The 17,742-nt window shown below is 41.5% G+C and overlaps 1 protein-coding gene, 2 long non-coding RNA genes and 1 pseudogene across 4 annotated transcripts in view; 2 read left to right on the top strand and 2 right to left on the bottom strand.

Moving 5' to 3' along the window:
• The window catches only part of HIPK3 (homeodomain interacting protein kinase 3), a 66,963-nt gene extending 64,321 nt beyond the window's left edge, over positions 1 to 2,642 (bottom strand). Inside the window, exon 1 of one of the 2 annotated variants that reach the window (XM_085063043.1) lies at positions 2,505 to 2,642. The gene's annotated coding sequence lies outside the window, so the exon portion shown is untranslated. Of the gene's footprint in view, positions 1 to 1,835; positions 2,009 to 2,504 lie in introns of those variants that run through there. The other variant, XM_085063045.1, reaches the window with a different exon arrangement.
• LOC146436631 (uncharacterized) lies at positions 36 to 2,925 on the top strand (annotated as a pseudogene).
• A 91-nt stretch (positions 2,926 to 3,016) lies between these two features.
• Positions 3,017 to 12,541, top strand: LOC146436630 (uncharacterized). Its single transcript, XR_014852727.1, has 3 exons — positions 3,017 to 3,543; positions 10,285 to 10,501; positions 10,884 to 12,541. It is a non-coding gene; the product is annotated as an uncharacterized LOC146436630 (long non-coding RNA).
• On the bottom strand, positions 6,454 to 12,620 carry LOC146436629 (uncharacterized). The gene is made up of 3 exons (XR_014852728.1): positions 12,536 to 12,620; positions 9,966 to 10,076; positions 6,454 to 6,703 (listed from the first exon to the last, which is right to left on the bottom strand). It is a non-coding gene; the product is annotated as an uncharacterized LOC146436629 (long non-coding RNA).
• Between the last annotated feature and the right edge of the window lie 5,122 nt (positions 12,621 to 17,742).

The raw sequence follows: 17,742 nt of genomic DNA, 5'->3' as shown, positions 1-17,742 counted from the left end.
AAACGCACCGCTTTGTCAAAAGGGCCTTTGTTGCCATGATCAGCAAACTGGCAAAAGAGAAAATACAAGAAAGAGAACCTATAGTGGTAAAAAGAAAACTATTCCAAAAACAGGAAGTGTGCAATCCCTTAAAATAGTACAAAGAAGTGTATATATACACCTAAACACACAAGCTGGGAAAAACACAGCGTGACATTCCTCCATATTTAAATTGGGGTTTTCACAAGAACTAAGCACAGTGAATTCTGTTCCACCCAGGAGCTGGTGAGGTAACCAACCCCCTGCCTCTGGCAGTGCTCAGCCTCCCATCCCCTTTAACAGCCGATCCAACAGATGCTTTTTGCAAAATCACCTCCAAAACAACATTTGTTTTCAAGCAACTGCCACAAATTGGAGGAGACAACGAGAAAAGCAGCACATGCAAATTCTAGTATTTCTATCAGTTAGCTCTGTAAGATGAGTTGCAAGCTCACTCTTCCTCCCCACACCCTGTCTTTGTCTCTGCTATCTCGTTATGCAGGAGCTGGTCTCATTTCCCTGTTTCTGTAGCTTGTTGTTTGAAAAGAGAGGAGGGAGGAAACATGCAAACACAAAAAAAAACCTGAAACAAAGAAAAATCACAAGTGCCGCAGAGACCCCAGGGCAGGGGCAGCTTCCCGAGCAATTTTTCAATGAAACTTTATTCCAGCTCACGGAATCTGTCCAATTCCAAACTGTCCCCAAGCCTGGAGAGCCACACACCACCACCGCAGCCAGAATTAGAACATCCAGCCAAATATATCTACGAAAAAAATAATTTACAAGCACGAGCAGTGCCACACCCTGGGCAAGCAACTACAAGAGAAGCCCCCAGGAACAAGGGCATGGAGTGCGAACTCCAAGCCCTGTTTTGCAGGGCTGCAAACACCTCCTCACCGTGTGCTACCATAAATGGTCCGCGGCAGCACAGATAAAGCCATCAGGATCAGTTTTCCCCCCCGGTAAGTCCACGTTAACACTTTGCTCTATTTATTTGCCATCTCACCATGCCACTTCGTAATACAGTATTGACCTATTTTCCAGGTGCTTAATTAATCACTCTGCTGGCTGCCACGCTTATTAGACAGTTACTGTGTGTATTTTAAACTTAAGTTTATAGAAACCTCTAGCAAATTAACTCTGTTACGGAATTATTATGTCAGAAAGTAAGTCCTCGCAGTTCATCCGAGCTTTCCTACTTAGTGTGACACCAATCAGAGCTTAAAACTTCTTGCAAATGATGTAATGGGAGGTAATACTGGGCAGGAAAAAAAAATAATCACAGAAAGATGCATTGAGATCAACAACTGCAGCTTTACCTAATGTAATTGTCTCTCATAGTGTCATATTTTCCCACAATTTAAATACACAAAAATAATTGAAACAAACAAGGTGACACACAAGACCAAAAGATGCAAAATATACAAGTAGGAAGAGGCAAAAACATCAGAGCACCACACAATTTCTGGGAAGTCAAGCCTTGGAGTCCCAGAAACTAAGTTAACAAAAAAGGAAACAATCGCAGTTTCTGACATTTTAAGTCAGACGCAACAGTTAGTAACAAAAGTATAGCCTCAAAAAACAGCTCTTCACAGCGCACATAGCACTGACGATTGAAGGCTTAATTTAAATCATTTTTACAAACTCATCACTATTATCTACAGCGTTAAACACATGTAAAGGCACCTGCCAGCTTTACAACTGATACCACGATGCATCCAGAACAAACCCCGCACAATCCCTGCCGCAACCATTACGGTAAAGCCTACAGCAAATAAACCCCTCTGGTTTTGCAGAGCTCGTTCTTGGGAACTGACCAAATTTTAAAGCGTCCACTTCCTTTCCAGTTGCTGTTAGCGATCCCGGCCCCCGGCACCATTTGCCGCCCCGGGTTCCCCCCAGCGCGGCGCCCGCGGGTCTCTCCTCGGGGGTCAGGGGGCGAGGGTCGCGTCCCGCCGGGACTGCCAGGAGCCACCGCGGCGGCAGCCGAGCAGGACCCGGAGCGGGCGGAGCCGCGGCCGCGCCCGGGCGCCACCCCGGGACCCCCCGCCGCCCGGGCGGCCCCGCCGCTCCATACAAGGCGCGGGAGGAGGCGGCGCGCCCCGAGGGGAGCGGGGCAGCGCCGGGGGGAGCGGGGCAGTGCCGCCGCCGGGAGCGGGCGAGGGGCGGCCACGCCTCCCCCGCCGGGCGGCGGCGGCCTCGCCCGGCACCCGGGGCGGCTCGCGGTGGGAGCCCCGCCGCGCCGGGGAAGGGGAAACTTCGGGGACGCGGCGGGGCAAGCGCCGCCGAGGGCGGCGGGAAGGGGAAGCGGCGCTGCCCGCTCCCCGCCGCCGCGCTCGGCCGGGCTGGCGGCGCTGCCCCGCGCCCCGGGCAGGGGGGTCGGGTGTGCCCCGGAGCTCCCCGCGGGCAGGCTGCGAACGCCGCCGGAGGAGGCAGCGCCGCTCTCCCCGCGCCGGGGCCGACCCCGCTCGCCGCCGGCCGCTCACCTTCACGGGTCGGGCCGCGCTGGCGTCCGCGCTGGAGCTGCTGCCGCCGCCCTGGGCATGTCCGGGAGCGCTCCGGGGAAGCGCCGCTCCGGCCGGGCTCAGCCGCTCAGCCCCGCCGCTCCTGCTGCTGCTGCTGCCGCCGCCGCCTCGGCCGCTGCCATCTTGTCCTGGCGGCTGGGAGGGAAGAGCCCCAGCTCAGCCCGCTCGACAGACCGGGCCTCCGCCTCATCTTCCCGGGGAGGGACCCAACCCGCCCCCGGCCGCCGCCTCCCCCGCCTCCGCCTCCTCCCGCCTCCGCCCTGCCCGCGGCGGCCTAGCGGCGCCCGCCGCCGCCCATCGCCCCGGAGCGGCGGGACGCGGCCCCGCCGAGCGCTGCGGAGGGGGCGCCGGCCCAGCCCCGCTCCGGCGCGCCCCGGCCCCCGCCCAGCCCGCGGGGCGCAGCCTGCGGGGCGCTCCCGCCGCCCGTCCGCTCCGCCCGGCCCGCCGGCAGCGCCCCCGCCCGGCCCCGCCGCGCGCCGCAGCCGCCGCCGCCCCGAGCCCGCCGGCAGCGCTCGCACGGCGCTCCCCGCCCGGCGCCGCACCACGGCTCGCCCGGAGCGGGCAGCAACGCCGGGCGCTTCTCCTGCCCTCCCGCACCGACCGGCCGAGGCACCTGTGTGGCCATCGGCGCCCCTGGCAGCGGCTCAGCGGCGGAGCCTCCTCAGCGCCAGCTGACGGTCCCCCGGGAAGCCCTGGGAGGACAACTTGAGATGCTCGTACCGCGAACTCTGCTCTGCCCGCCCTCGTCTGTCACAACCTGGAGGAAGGCAACCCCGTGCTGTGTGGGGGCTCTCCGAGGAGCACCTGTAAAACCCCCAATAGTTCTCCAGTGCTGGCCATCCCAATTAGCACACCCCAAATGCTGAGCTTTTCTTCCCACCTCGTTAGCTGCCAACTCCTGCAACACTCATTCACTGATGCATAACGTACATAGCGATAAGGAAACTGATGCCAGGCTAAAGGCCTGACTCTCAAGACCTGGAGCTTGGAAGATGACAAGGTGAGAATGAACATGTGTACTCCAAATTCATTTAAATGAGTGCTCTTGCCTTATAAGATCAAGAGACTTCCTCAGCCAACCCTGAAAATAACTGTGAAGCACCAACCTTCCAGATCTGGTCTGACATCCTTCCCTGACAAGCAGTCCTTGCCACGATAGCCCAATTCCATCAGACACACAACTACATATAGAGGTAACAGGATGGAGCAAATGTATTGACCATTTTGCATCCTGCATTACAGTTCAGCATTTTGCCTTGCTCAACTCTTCACAAAATAACAGGATACACCCTCAGTAACAACATATCCCTAATATTATACATTACTTAAATATTAGTGGTTGGTTGTATGACTGGTCAACTTCTGCAAACAGCATTCTTGACTCTAAATAGTGTTCAACTGATGTGGGGCAAAAAAGGAATTACTGTTTGCCCGTAAAGTATTTAGCCCCAAGATAAATCCTTGGCTACAGCTACAACTGGACATCACATGCTTCTCCACCTCTTGCCAAAAATAACAAAGAATTTCTTTATTTACTTGCACAACTACACGTACTCTGCTATTTTTTCTCACTACTTGTTCCAGTATTTTCAACACGTGTCTGCTTGATTTTAACCTTTATTTAGGACCAATCCTTATAATAAAGATTGTTAGGATGTGATGTCAGAATTTGAATTAATTAATTGGAGCAGACAGACTTATTGTACAGAAGGATTAAAACCTAACATTGGAGTTATTACCACAACACCACCAATACTCAGTCTTATAAGTAATGAGACATATAATTTAGGGCTGGGGGAAAAATAGGTGGGTGTCAGTGGTAGTAAATTATAGCTCTCAAGAGCTGCTCATCACATCTATTGCCTACTAATTTTAGAAATATTAATCAAGCTCCTAAAATATAACATCTTAGAGAATTATTCCTACATGTTTTATGAACACACGAAGAGACCGTAAATGTTGATAAACAAACATTCTTTTTGATTACTTAGCCAGACAAACTCTAAAAAGGCTTAACCAAAAAAAAAATAAAACGCATTAAATATGTGCTGATCTAATCTATACTTCATCCACACATTTAAATTGGTGTACATCACCCCAAATTGTGATCCACCACCAAGTCTCAACATAATTTTTCCAGCTGTTTCTTAGGATCTATTTCTAGAAATTTTCTCATGTTTCACCATGTACCTTCTTTTCTTATAGGTTGATAACCAAAACAATCCAAATACAGTTGTAAATTTGAATGGCAAAATTATGAATCCAGTGCTCCACTGATACACATGCACAATTTTAACCAGCTTTCAGAAACAGATTTTAATTTAGATTTAGAAAAGAAGGGGTGACTTTAGGCTCATTAACCTCTCTTATTATACTGTTCTCTCACTGGAGTTTTGAGTTGGTCACGTTTGCTAAGTTACAGCACCTCCCAAAACATCCCAGCACTGTCAGTTCTGTTTTCATGTTCCAGTTTTTGCTAATTAGATCGAGCTAGACTTCCACTCACCTTGCAACAGGAGTATCATCAGCGTGTAATCAAACTCTCAAATCTCTTTGAAACTCCTTCAGTTGCTTTTATGGAGCATAGCATCTCTCTGCAGATCCATTATTTGTCCTTATTCCCTTACAAGCACCCTCAATGAGCTCCCTTCTTTGGGGGCTGTTTCAATTAAAGGCTTCCTTGTCCACTGCACATTTCCTCAGCGTTAGGACTGAGGGTTGGCCAGAGCCAGTGTGATCTTAAGTGCTGAACCTTCTCCGTCAGTGATTCCTAAGGATTACTTCGGCCACAACAAAAGAGTTTTAAGTGCCCACAAAGCACAATAAAACAACATTAGATGTATCAGCAAGCTTTAAACACTCTGATGAACGTTTCTATCAGAGGTTAAATATGACTGTGTCTGGGAAGCCCTCAGATGATATTTTTTGTCACCTGAAAAACATTAGACACTTGCCCGTCCTAATTTTCTCTTGGCAGTACATTTGTGCTGCTAGGCAACTGAGGGGTTAATGTGGAAACTCCTGTTACACCTGAAAGTACCGTGGACTACTGATAGGGCTTGGAGGGGAGTGTTTTGTTTCAAAGCACTTAAGTAACTCAGTGGAAGGAGGCCCCGTGTCATTTAGATTCGTTTATAAAGTTCAGCATTGAAACACACACCTCCGTGGGCTCTTGTTCCTCCTTGTTCCTAAGCTTTTGCAGAGGATAAACACCAGTTAGGTGTGAGTGCTCTGAGTGGAAAAAAGAAACAAAAGTTAGAAGATATTTCCAACAGACGTAGACTATTATGCAGCAAAAAGAGACGATCTAAGGACGAACACAAGCTAGAAGCTTTTGGCAGAACACCTACCAATGACATTTTGTGCTATTTTTGTTATCAAAATCCCAAGTGTAGATGCAGACTGAAAATGCTTTGGCTAGAACAATTTGTTTTACTCGTCAAACTGCTGTAAGCTGTATCATCAAAACACTTTTTACAGCCAGTATGAGTTGTTTATATCAACTTACGAGTTGTTTGTATCAGCTAGACTCTTAATTTTTGAACAAGCTTGAATCCTGAATGAGGCTCTGCTGTTAGAGCAAAGCCACAAAGATAAGGACAGGGGAAGGCAAGACCACAGGGCTGTAATTCCATCCATCAGGCCCTGTGCTCAGTCCTTAATAACATAGGTGCAATTGCATGAAACAGCAAGCCACATTCCCAGTTCATCACCGTGAAAAAGGGGAGAACTGGCCTCTTACAATCTTCCTGACCAGTTAAATTTCCCCAGTGATAACTCTGCGCTGCTGGCACTGAACATCCCATTCAGCAGATTCAACCCACCCAGCAGCAAAGGGTTTTATTGGGTCAGAAAGGCTCAGTAACTGTCAGAGCTAACACAAAGAGGAAGGCAGAGCTTTTCCCTTGTCACCTGGTCAGGAGAGCTGTGCGCGTTTCAGTTGAGTTTCCTGGGTAGAAATTATGAAATGCAAACAACCCAGAAGCTGGTAGGCAACATGTTGTTGTGATCACCTCAGGTATCCAAGTCTTCACCTAATTTGACAAATACAAGCAGCAAGTACAGATCAACTCAAGGAGGGTGGAACAAGCAAAGATTCCAAGTAGATTTTTCTTTTTTTAAAACTTGCAGGCCACAGTCTTTAGTCTTTCCCACAGTATCTAAAAATTTGTTAAGCAGGGAATTAATTCATGGTAGGATTTCAAATTATAGTATTACTTTACTATCTTTCACATTGGCTGAAATATTTTATGCTTACACTATTTATCCTTCCAAAACAGACATAAGACTGGACAAAATTAAGTATTTTTTATATCCTCTCAATTCCTTATCTAAAGCATTTTTTTACTGATGTAACTGTCACTGAAGTGTGACTTTTATTATGAGAAACAAGCATTCAATATTCTGTATTTGCATTAAGACTTTTCAAGATCCAAATTCCTGCTGAAAAATGTAAAGGGATAAGAGTTCAATTGATAAAAAGTGCTCTTTTAAAATATAAAAATTGAAATTTACACTTCCCACTAATTACCATCATATTCAGACAAGCACAGTTCAAAGTTCCCCATCTCCCCTCCCCACAGACATGTTTGCTACACATATCCAAAATCTAACCTTCTGTTGTTGGGTGTAAATAGAAAATGACTTTCAAATTTAAAGCAAACATACACTTTGCTCCTTTTGCAACAACTGGAAGGTCAGTTGAGAAGCACTGCATTCCTCAATTAAAAATCACACAGGTTTCTCTATGCATTTTACACTGACTCATTTGCAAAAATAAGCACATACATTCAAACACAAATTTCACCTTTTATTTCCACTTCATTCTTCTCAGCTTTAATACAGGGCCAATAAAAAAAAATAAAGACAGGCTGGGGTGGAGGTGGGCAAAGGTATTTGTTTGTTGATTGTTGTTCAAGTTAGAAATTCAACAGCCTGGCTCCTCTGGAAAGATTTAAAAGCTGCTAAGGACAGAAAATACCTTCCATGGCCTCATGATGGTTTGCATCATGGGATGCATGAGGAGCGATCCACTGTGTGTCTTCCAAAGAAAATCAGATTAAAACATTCTTCAGATTGCCTGTCTTTCTGCTTTTCCCTTCCTCAGCCTTTAAAACCCAGTTCCAAGAAACCTCCAGCATCGTCCTGACTTTGCTATTTCAAATTCTGCCAGGTAATGGTAGCTCTTAGGAAATAAACTTGTCTGGTGTCTAAAGGTAATGACAGAGTGAGTAAAATGGTAATTCTTAGAAAATGTAGAGGGAATCTTCGAATCTTTCTGGTTATCACGTAGATAAAAGTTGGCTGACTTGAGATGAGATGCACACCTCATCCAAACTAAAACACTAATCCCCTAATTTTTCACATCACAGAAAGGCAGAATAATTGCAAAATAGAATCATTAAGATTGGAAAAGGCCTCCGAGATCATCGAGTTCAATCTTGAGAAGAGGGATGTTTATATACAAGGCAGTAGGAAAAAAAACATAAGTGGAAAAATCTCATGAATTTATCTTGAAATTACATAAATACCTACTACTTCAATTTAGGTTTTACAGAACTTTTTTCTCTCTTTTTTTCTTTTAATTGTTTCTTTTCAACCTTATTGTCCTTTTCAGTGCCACAGTCATTGAAACAGCTAACTGGGACAACTATAATTTGAAAATATGGCACCCTGCTAATTGTCCCAGATGATTTTGCTCAGGGACACTGTGAGATGGCTTATTTCTCTGCTTGTGTTCATATTACATCAATAGGTGTAGATTTGACAGATGTATTTTAAACTATGCTAAGATCTTGTTCATATTTACATATTTTCTTTAACAAAGAGTTAAAGAAATGCAATATTCTGTGGGGTAGTTGAAATATCTTTACTGGATCATGTAAATGCTAAGGTATCATAGTATTATATTTTTCAGACTGTATTTTCATTTCAATCCAATTTTCCTCTTTTAAGAGCCATAGAAGTAGATCATTCCTCATGAACGTACGTTAGGAGATCCAAAAGGAAAGGGCCTATCTTTAGGAAATGTGTCATGATAATGTGCATTTGTAGTTTAACACAATAAATTTTCTTGCAAGAGTCTTTCTAATTAGCTGTTTTCTGGTAGTCATTAACCTTTGCAGTGTCTGCATGTCTTTCACATAAGTATATTTAATAATTACATTTTTATGCTCTCTCTCTCCAACAGGAAAAGAATTGTAAGTAATTGTTAGGATTAGCTGATGTTAAATTCATATAAAAATACAGAGTGTTTCTATTTTTGAGGTGTTTGGCAAGGACAAATATATTTTACAATATCAGATTACTACACCATGAAATGGTGAGAATCTGATATAAACTGAGAAGGATAATAACCAAGGCAATCAACAAAAAATAAGATAATCCACTAACAATTTAATGATATCCAAACAATGGAAAGATGTTTACTTTACATAAAAATTTAAAAACACATTGAAACCCTTTTTCTGTGGAGGAGAAAATTTACTTTTTCAAATAAAAAGCATATTTAAAACTAAAATTCTAATGATGCTGTCCTAATCTTAAAAATCTCTAATAACAAATATTGTCATTTTTTCCTGTTGTTTTGAAATAAGCATTGATTAGCACCCTACATTTAAGAATATTCATAGGGTGCTATCCACTAACACTACAACCATTTCATTTTTAAATCTCTCCTTAGTGACTGATACATTGCAAGATCAAGGGCTGCAGGCAGATGAAGACCACAACAAATGCTTCAGCTGACCTCACTTTCCAGAATGCATCCTTCCTACGAATAAACATCATTAAACACAAGAAGGCAGTCAAATTAGAGAATTAAAACATAATCCTGCATTACTCAAGTGAGTCGGTGCTGTATTAGCAGGTCTACTGACTCCAGGGAAAGTATTGACATGAATAAAGATTTCTGGGGCTGTGCTTTTGCAACATATTCCAAAGCCTTTTAAAGTAAATAGTCTGATTAACTGACTGCTAGTCTAGGCTGATGTTTTACCGTGGCAAAGAGAAGTTTTCTCTTAATGGAGAATGTATCAGTCTCCCCCACAATCCACAGCACACAGGAGTGGAGCCTGCTTTAATTCTGGCAGGCACTGAATCACATCCAAGCCTATTTTAGAATTAAATGGAAGATGACCTCGTTACCTGGGTCTCTCCAACCTCACTGTGAAAGCACTTGAGGACTGAGCCAGGGCTTTGCAATCAGCAGCTAAAGTCTGACCACGTTAAAAACAAAACCCAAAGTGAACAAAAACCCCCTTTTGTTGCAGAGTGTAAGGCCCTATTACTAATCTGTCTGTGCACAAATCCTTCCTGAGAAGCAGTTTTACCCAAGTCAATTTGCACGTGCCTTGCAAATGTTCATGTACACCCTCCCTTAAGAGTTTAATACATCAGCAACTTATCCATATGTTTTCTTACTTTTTAAAAGCAGATATCCTTATTTTGCCCCTCCCCATGAGACATCGTTAATGAAATAGCAGTTAAAAATATCTTCTAAAGATTTCAATTACCACATTAGAGGCTCTCCACCTAGAATGAACAACAGAAAAGGCACATTAATTACATGAGTTATGAAAACAGATCAAACCATTATAAAGAAAAAAAAAATTCCTTCTTTAGCAAAGAATATATTTTCCTATAAATGTGTTTATTCAGAGACACAAATGTTCTAATAGAATTCTTACAAAGTTTACAAAAGTCACTTGTGCTTATTTTTTATTTTTCTGCTCCAAACCAGTAAGGGCCCAAATCTGTTCCAAAGGAAAAGGTGATGTTCAGCAGTAGCTCAGTGAAGTGCTTTGACCCAGTGAAACACACCGAATCCCCTCCTAGTAATGAGACACTTGGCAGAAAGTATCACATCACAGGAACAATAGCAGCAGACTGTCATTACGGCCCACAAAGCCCTGTCACCTCTGAGCAATCTCTCTTCAAACAATGCAGGGGGAGATCAGGTAACACTTCTACTTTAGCTAACTGCATGAGCACTTGGTGGTGGTGGTGATGGTGCTTTGACCTGTAGCATTTTCAGTTTATAAGTGTTTCGATGATAGTAAAAGGTTTATAAATATTTTTATTTACTTTTTTCTAACACATCTTTGCTAGTTAGGCATAAAGCTCATGTTGTTTTCTGACTCACAGACACTTTTGACTAAACAAATTTAATTTTAAAAGGTTTTAGTGTAAAATGCACAAAAATATCAGGTCATCAGGAAATGACATGTCTAGCCATGTAACATTTTAATTAGATTTGGTGTGAAGGTAGACAGGAAATCAGTTGGGTTTTATGGCTTTATAATATTTTGATATAATTACCACTCACTGCAATTGGAACAGGGAATACAGCCCTACACATTTATGATCTGATGTTTAAAAGAGCATGAGAGAGGAGAAGTGGAAAGGAAAATGGCAAACAAGAATCTATAAATAAAAACAGGATCATAGGCATCATGTCATGCTCAACACCAAAATGAACAGCAATGAGATAAAACAGGTGAGAAAATGAAAGGACAGAAACTGCAGAGCACAAAACACTACCACTACCCCAGGACGACAAACCTGGTGAGATTCGGGTGAGATCTAACTCAATGTGTACATGCAAAATTTCTCATGGCATCCTCAGAGTTTGCCAACAACACTGCAATGATTTTGCTGGATTTTCTCTTGGAGGGGATCACAAGGAATGGAAGAATTGCCATGAGGCACAGAGGCACAAGGAAAGGCTCACAGTTCCAGTGTGAGATGCTACTTCAGCTGAAGGTCTCATGAAAATTGGAGATCCTTCTACAAATTAGTTATTTGTCAACGCTATTTTTGTGACTAAGAAAACAGTTTCTACAGTTCTAGTATAATAATATATCACTCATGTTTCACAAAAATACCAAAAAGCAGCTGAAGGTAGTAGCTAAAAGGCAAGTGTTAGGACACAGACTGAAACACCCCAAAATTAAGGCATGAAAAAGAAAAGAAAAAGGCATTACTTTATCAACAGGTATGGGCTTTTCAAGCAGCCTGTGTACAGAGTAGAAACTACACCATTTAATTCCCTGATTGTGTTTTAAGGTGTTTATTTTTAAGCACGACTTTGTGTACACATGTGCAGCCAGTTTTATACCTCATTTTATTCACTCGTTCATGACTTACACTTAAGCACAGATTACAGAACAGGGAAAGGACATGCCCAGGTTTTGGGAAGCAGCATCCCAGACCCTGGAAGTGGTGTCATTACTTGGAGAGAAATCCTGCAGCTTTCCCCACCTGACAGAGGTCCTGGTGGAGGGAAGGTCTGCATTCAGCACGGTCTCCCTGGCAACCGCGGTGGGCATCACACACAAGGTACCACATCCTGCACCACAGCCAACACAAACACAAGCAGTCCTGCCAGCTGTTTTGCTCCCCTCCTATACCTCACAGAGCTTCCTTTTGTACCTAGTTTTCCTCTCTGTAGTTGGTAATCACACAATGTGTCAGTCAAATTATTTCTAGGATGAATATGGCTCTGAATGTTTATTGATTACTGAAGAAAATTTGCACACTGAATATTTTATTTATTACGTTTCTTAGGTATACAGCTCTTAAGATCAACGCTGGAATAGTGGAAGTTCCATTTTCATTCAAATATCTCCTGATGCTTTGTGTGTTGTAACTACTACATAAAACTCAAACAAAATCTCACAATGCTTATATTAAACTATTAATGAACACTTAGGGAAAATACCCAGACGACCAGTATTAATTTTAACACATGTACAGAGACAGCAATATTACTAAAGTAGCCCAAATTATGGACCAGAATTTCATGGTCAGGAGTCGCCTGAAATATAAACCACAAAGATGGCTTCCAAATGAGATTTTACAGAGCTTGCTATCTAAGCATCAGACAAGAGACGACAGATGGATTCAGAGAGAAAAAGAGGAGTGTACAAGAAAGAGGAGACAATCTTGGCCAGCACTGTAGGGAGCATCATATCAGTGCACCAGCTGCCCACCTGCCTCAGGAGTCCTTATTTCCTGATGGAAGAGATTTTGCCAGCACCAGTTTTATTCATTATTGTAGGACTGCCAACATTTTTTTTTCTCCTGAAAGACAAAAATGTGCATATCACGTAATGCCCAAGAAATATAACGCAAGTTCCACTGAAATATTTGAAAATTACATCAGTGACATGGGTGGTATCAAGATTTTACTCAGACATTTTTCTATTTCTTCAAGAATATTTTACACATGTATTCAAGCCCCCTCAAAAGTGAGCCCTTGGAGATGACAATTTAATGAGAAAAGTACTAAAAAAAAATCCCAAACAAACCTGGATTGTTAGTGTGGTTCCACTCATCATTACATATCATAAAGACATGGAAATCAGATTTTTATAGCCTGGCATGATGACAGCTACTTGACCATTGAAGTTAAAAGCAATATAAATATTTTTGGTTTAACACATGAAATGTAGCTATCAGACATCAACCATTCTTTACCATTTAAATGCATTTCTGCAGGAGAAGCAAATTCATGTATTATAGTAGAAACTAATAACTATTTCACAGCAGGGTATGAGTAGCTTCTCATTCATTTTTTATTAAATAGTTGTATCCATTACATGTGTGAAAGATTGTTTTAGCTGCTTATATGGCTTTTAAGGCAGAATAGCATTGCACTCAGCAGATGATACTGAAAAGCACTAGTTTAACTCAATAATTAACTTTCTTGTGTTTCATTTCCAAGCTCAAAATATTACCTTTAATTAAAAACACAACAGGAAATTTCCTAGTTATCTAGTTCTTTAACAATGTACTTCTTAGTGTAAGGCACTTAAAACTAATTTAATCACTGTCTGTAGCTTTTGCACTAAGTCATACTTAAAAGTGAGCTGGTTAACTCAGGTCCCTTAAGTTAAGCTTCATATACCTAAGAAAAAATTGCAGCTCAGAGCTCTATTTCTGATCAGTGGTGGAGTACCTTTATTGCTGCAACCTGGCCATTTATCCTTTTCCCTTTTCATTTCAGTGAGTGTATCTCATATCTTTCCACAGTAGCCTCAGAAATGCCTTCTGGTCCAGCAAATTTGGTTCTGTCATTTCTAACATCATTTGCATTTACATTATTTACAACAACTTTACATTGCCTTTTGTACCTTATTACACTCACTAAATGACTGTAAAATCAAACTTACTGATTAAAACATCTTTGGCAAAGTTCCTTTCTGAATCATAATTTTCATTTCATTTCTTTTCTGAGTATAACTTTTAAAGCTTGATGTTTATTAGACAAACAATAATGAAGTTACAAGGCCTCCAAAGTGATTTATTTTTGAGACCTCTTTCTAACCTTTTAATTTAAATCTTAATTTGGAATTAATTTAACATGAGAAAGTGAGATCTATTTTTCACTCTAATCCTAAATCAATATTAGCTCAGAAAATTATTTTATCTGAGCCAGAGAGCATGTATTTTACCATTAAAAGTAACCTTTTGCAGGGAATATATCGAATGCTGTCTAAAAATAATTTATTTCCACAAATCACAATGAGAAACCCAGGGTTATTTTTTGCCCAAACACCTTAAAATAATTTTGTCTCTCCATAATCCTTCCCTGTATACTGTTCTTGCCTAATTGGTGCTAATGAGTATGTAGAAATAAGGTAGTTAACACATCCCCTAAAATGTTTGCCATGACTTGTGTAGAAAGGTTCTTCTAAGACACACCAAGACAGGTCAGAGATGTAATTGAGCTGAAGTACTTTGGAGCAAAATCATGATTTAAAGGCAACAGTTTGAATGCATTGCAACATGTTGACATTATTTATTACAAATATCTACAAAATCATTAGACTTTCATGAATTCTTCCAATTGAGTTGAATCAGTCTTTCTTAGTAGAAAGCCAGGATTAATCAGTGTTTCCCAGAAAAGAATGGTAAATACGGCAAAATTGCTGAACTTAATCTAGACATTAATCACAATAAAAACTGTTTGAATATTTTATTCTCTAAGAAAACCTTATAAATATAATCCCATCCTGGGATTGGGAATATGCAATTATTGCAAATTGTGTGGTTTGGTTTAAAAAAATTAAGAATAATTTCCAAAAAAAGTTGCTAAGCTGTTTCCTCTTCCACTGATTGTCGCTCCAGTATTATTAAAGCTCTTGAAATGAGTTTGTCTCCTGAGGCCAACTAGAGACATCCCTGCAGAATTTCCTCTCCCTGATGCCATTTCAGTGCAGAGCTAAACCACCCATGGATGTGTCCACAGTAGCTGTGGCATCTCTTCATGCCCCTGATGGTCCCAGCAACACAGCAGGGCTGAAAACCAGCCAAAGAATGAAAGAGAAATGGTGGAAAAATCAGGTTATTATTTTTCCTATCACAAAGCTTTCCAGCTCCCCGTTCACTTTCCAGTTAAGTAAAATCATAGTGCTCTGTAGTGGTGTGTGAGGAAGTAAAAAATCAGCTGTAGTATCAGCAAGGTTTTTGGTTGGTTTTTTTTAATGAGATGACATTAAACTTTAAAAACACTATATGAATTCAACATTATTTAACTTCATCACATTCACTAATTTTTAAACCTACATTAAAACACACTGCTCCTGGGCTGCATGATTTTTTTCACTTCCAGAGCCCTCCCTCCCACACATGCCAAGGTTCAGACCCTTCCCTTTCTCCTTGTGTGCCGTAACTCCGGCTGACTCTGGGAACTGAAGTTTCCAAAGTGCAGTGTTGTGCCTGTGCCACCACATGCCCCAGCCCAGAGGTGTGCCAGGGCACACACTGTACTCCATGGCTGCGGGAATGGCCCCGGAGGGGGTTGTCAGGCAGGAACACACTGGAATAGTTCTCATCTTTCACAGGCACCAAGCCGCCTCCTGTTTAAGGAATGGGAAGGCTCTAAAGGTACCATTTAATCATCTGCATTCCCCACTTTTCTCTTGCAACCAGAATTCTGGTTTGTCTTTTCCTGCAGGTTTTAGAAGCAGCTGTGATATTCAATTGATTTGCTATTAAAGGGCATTGTATTGTCACAGTTAAATTTCTGTTATAATTCAGGTCTATTTTGGTTTGGTCTGGTGACATGACAGAGGTTAACCCAATTCACAGATCATGTTAGATGAATCATACATGAAAAGTTTCCCAGGTCATTCAAGGTGAAACAGAATCTCAGATGTAATACCTTCTTACAGAAGAAACAACATTCAGGTGACTACTGAACAAAGATTTGCAATAAATTCTAAGAAATTGCACTGCAGAAGGAGTAGAGCAAACAGTCACTGTTCTCCCAGATTTTGTGCTACATGTACACAGCAGCCACGAGCTGTGCCCTGACATGTACAAAGGATTGTCTAAGAGTACAAAATCCCAGTGCTGATGAAACTCTGATTACCACCCACTGAAATGCCCAATTCTGCCCATGCCTTTTGGCATATTTCCCCCCACCCAGTTGGCTGAGCCATCCTGCTATGTAGTCCTGAGGTGTCTGCTTGTTAGTCTCTGTCTCCTGGGCAGGAGGTTAAGATTTTTTATGTCCAGTAAGAATTTTTATTTCTCCTCTGTTCTTTCTTTTCTTATTTCTGAAGAACAGCACATTCTTTAGTTTAAAAACGTTTGAGACAGAATGTAAGTTAAGAAACACTAATTAGTAAAATTTCTTCAACATACGTATTTTATATTTTTCAAGTTTATGCTACACACTATCAAAAAAATAAAAGCCCTAGGGGAGATCAAGCAGTAAAATTTATTTTTTACTGATGGTGCTAGAAAAACCCCTTTTACAGAAATAAAATTACAGTTTTGCAATGTAATAAAGCAGAAAAAAATTAAAGGTTGCCCAGATATATCAGAAACATATGTTTTTTATGAAGAGCATACTGCAGAAACCATCTCATCTCCATGAATTAGCATTTGCTCATCCTTATTAGCAGACACATATGCCTACTTGTCCTGTAACTTAACATTGAAGGCCAAATTAAAAAGATGTCATACATCAGTTGCTGAACAGAAATTATCCATATAAAGAGTTTATTATTTAAAAGACTCTTAAGAGGATGCCAAGGTTGATTTGAATTGACTCCAGGCATTTCTCTGCTTATTATTTGGAAGGTTGTAAGTTAATTCAGTGGCACTTCACTTTGACACAAAAAGGTATGATGCAAAACTGAAATCAGAGTAATAAACTCTGACAGAAAGAAGACATTAATAGGAGCAACCAATGACAAAATAAACTGTAGATCTAAGCAATGGCTTATCAAACCTAAGAGGATTTGCCTAATTAATCCTGTGTTGCACAGCTACCCAAATTGCTTTTCTGTCCAATCCATATTGTTACTATTCATTACTTACTCTTGGCTTTCTAGAAACAAGAGACATATCATGTAACAAGCTAAACCGTATCACCTATTTTTGAACTGCTTTACCCTACTACCCTGTAAGCAGTTGGCTAATGCACTGCAAAAATAGTTCCAGAGCTCCAAACTGTTTCTTTTTTTAAATGACAAGCCAAAAGGTAACAGTAAGCATTAATTTTTTGGAGAGCAGCATTTGCCTTTAGAAGGGAACCTCTTTTTTAGAATAAATGGTGGAAAGAGAATTTTGTGTCTGCATACTTTGTGTTTGTGTTTGAGTTCACCGAAGGAAATGTGCAGGCTAACAAGAGGTGTATTGTCAGTGAAACCCAAATGGTTACAGTTTAAAGGCTGCTCTAATTGATAAATGTAAAATATCTGACAAAGAAGCTTCAGAATGTGGCAGGTGTGTGGCATGTATAGTTTTACTGTCTAAGTAAAGCAAACATACGAAGAGATTAAAAAAATAGATTAAGTGTTTTATAAGCTACTGCTAGCCTACACTAGCCAGCTGAAGGCTTTAAATAATTTAATCCCTTCAGCAACTGCCAGTCCCAACTGCAATACTGAAACAAGGTCTGAATTCAGTTTGAAACCCAACAGGTGCAGTCTAATACTGCTTCCTTAATTCAGCTACTGATCTATGTTTATGCTTGTAGGGGACAGCATATTCTTAAATCCACCATGGCATTAATTAAATTAGTCTAAGTGCCTCTTGTTTTATCCCATCTTCTACTATCAAATTTACCTCAGACAGTGCTCTGTTTCTTTCCCCTCCCCTCCAGAAATGCTCTTCATGCCAGATGGAAGACAAAGACTTCTCAAAAAGCTTTTAAAATAGATTTTTCTTTATATATAACTTA

Source organism: Lichenostomus cassidix, chromosome 5 (assembly GCF_008360975.1).
Source record: "Lichenostomus cassidix isolate B80296 chromosome 5, HeHo_3.0, whole genome shotgun sequence".
NCBI classification, from domain to species: domain Eukaryota; kingdom Metazoa; phylum Chordata; class Aves; order Passeriformes; family Meliphagidae; genus Lichenostomus; species Lichenostomus cassidix.
Note: the sequence above shows the minus strand (reverse complement) of the source record. Positions and strands in the feature narration are given on the sequence as shown.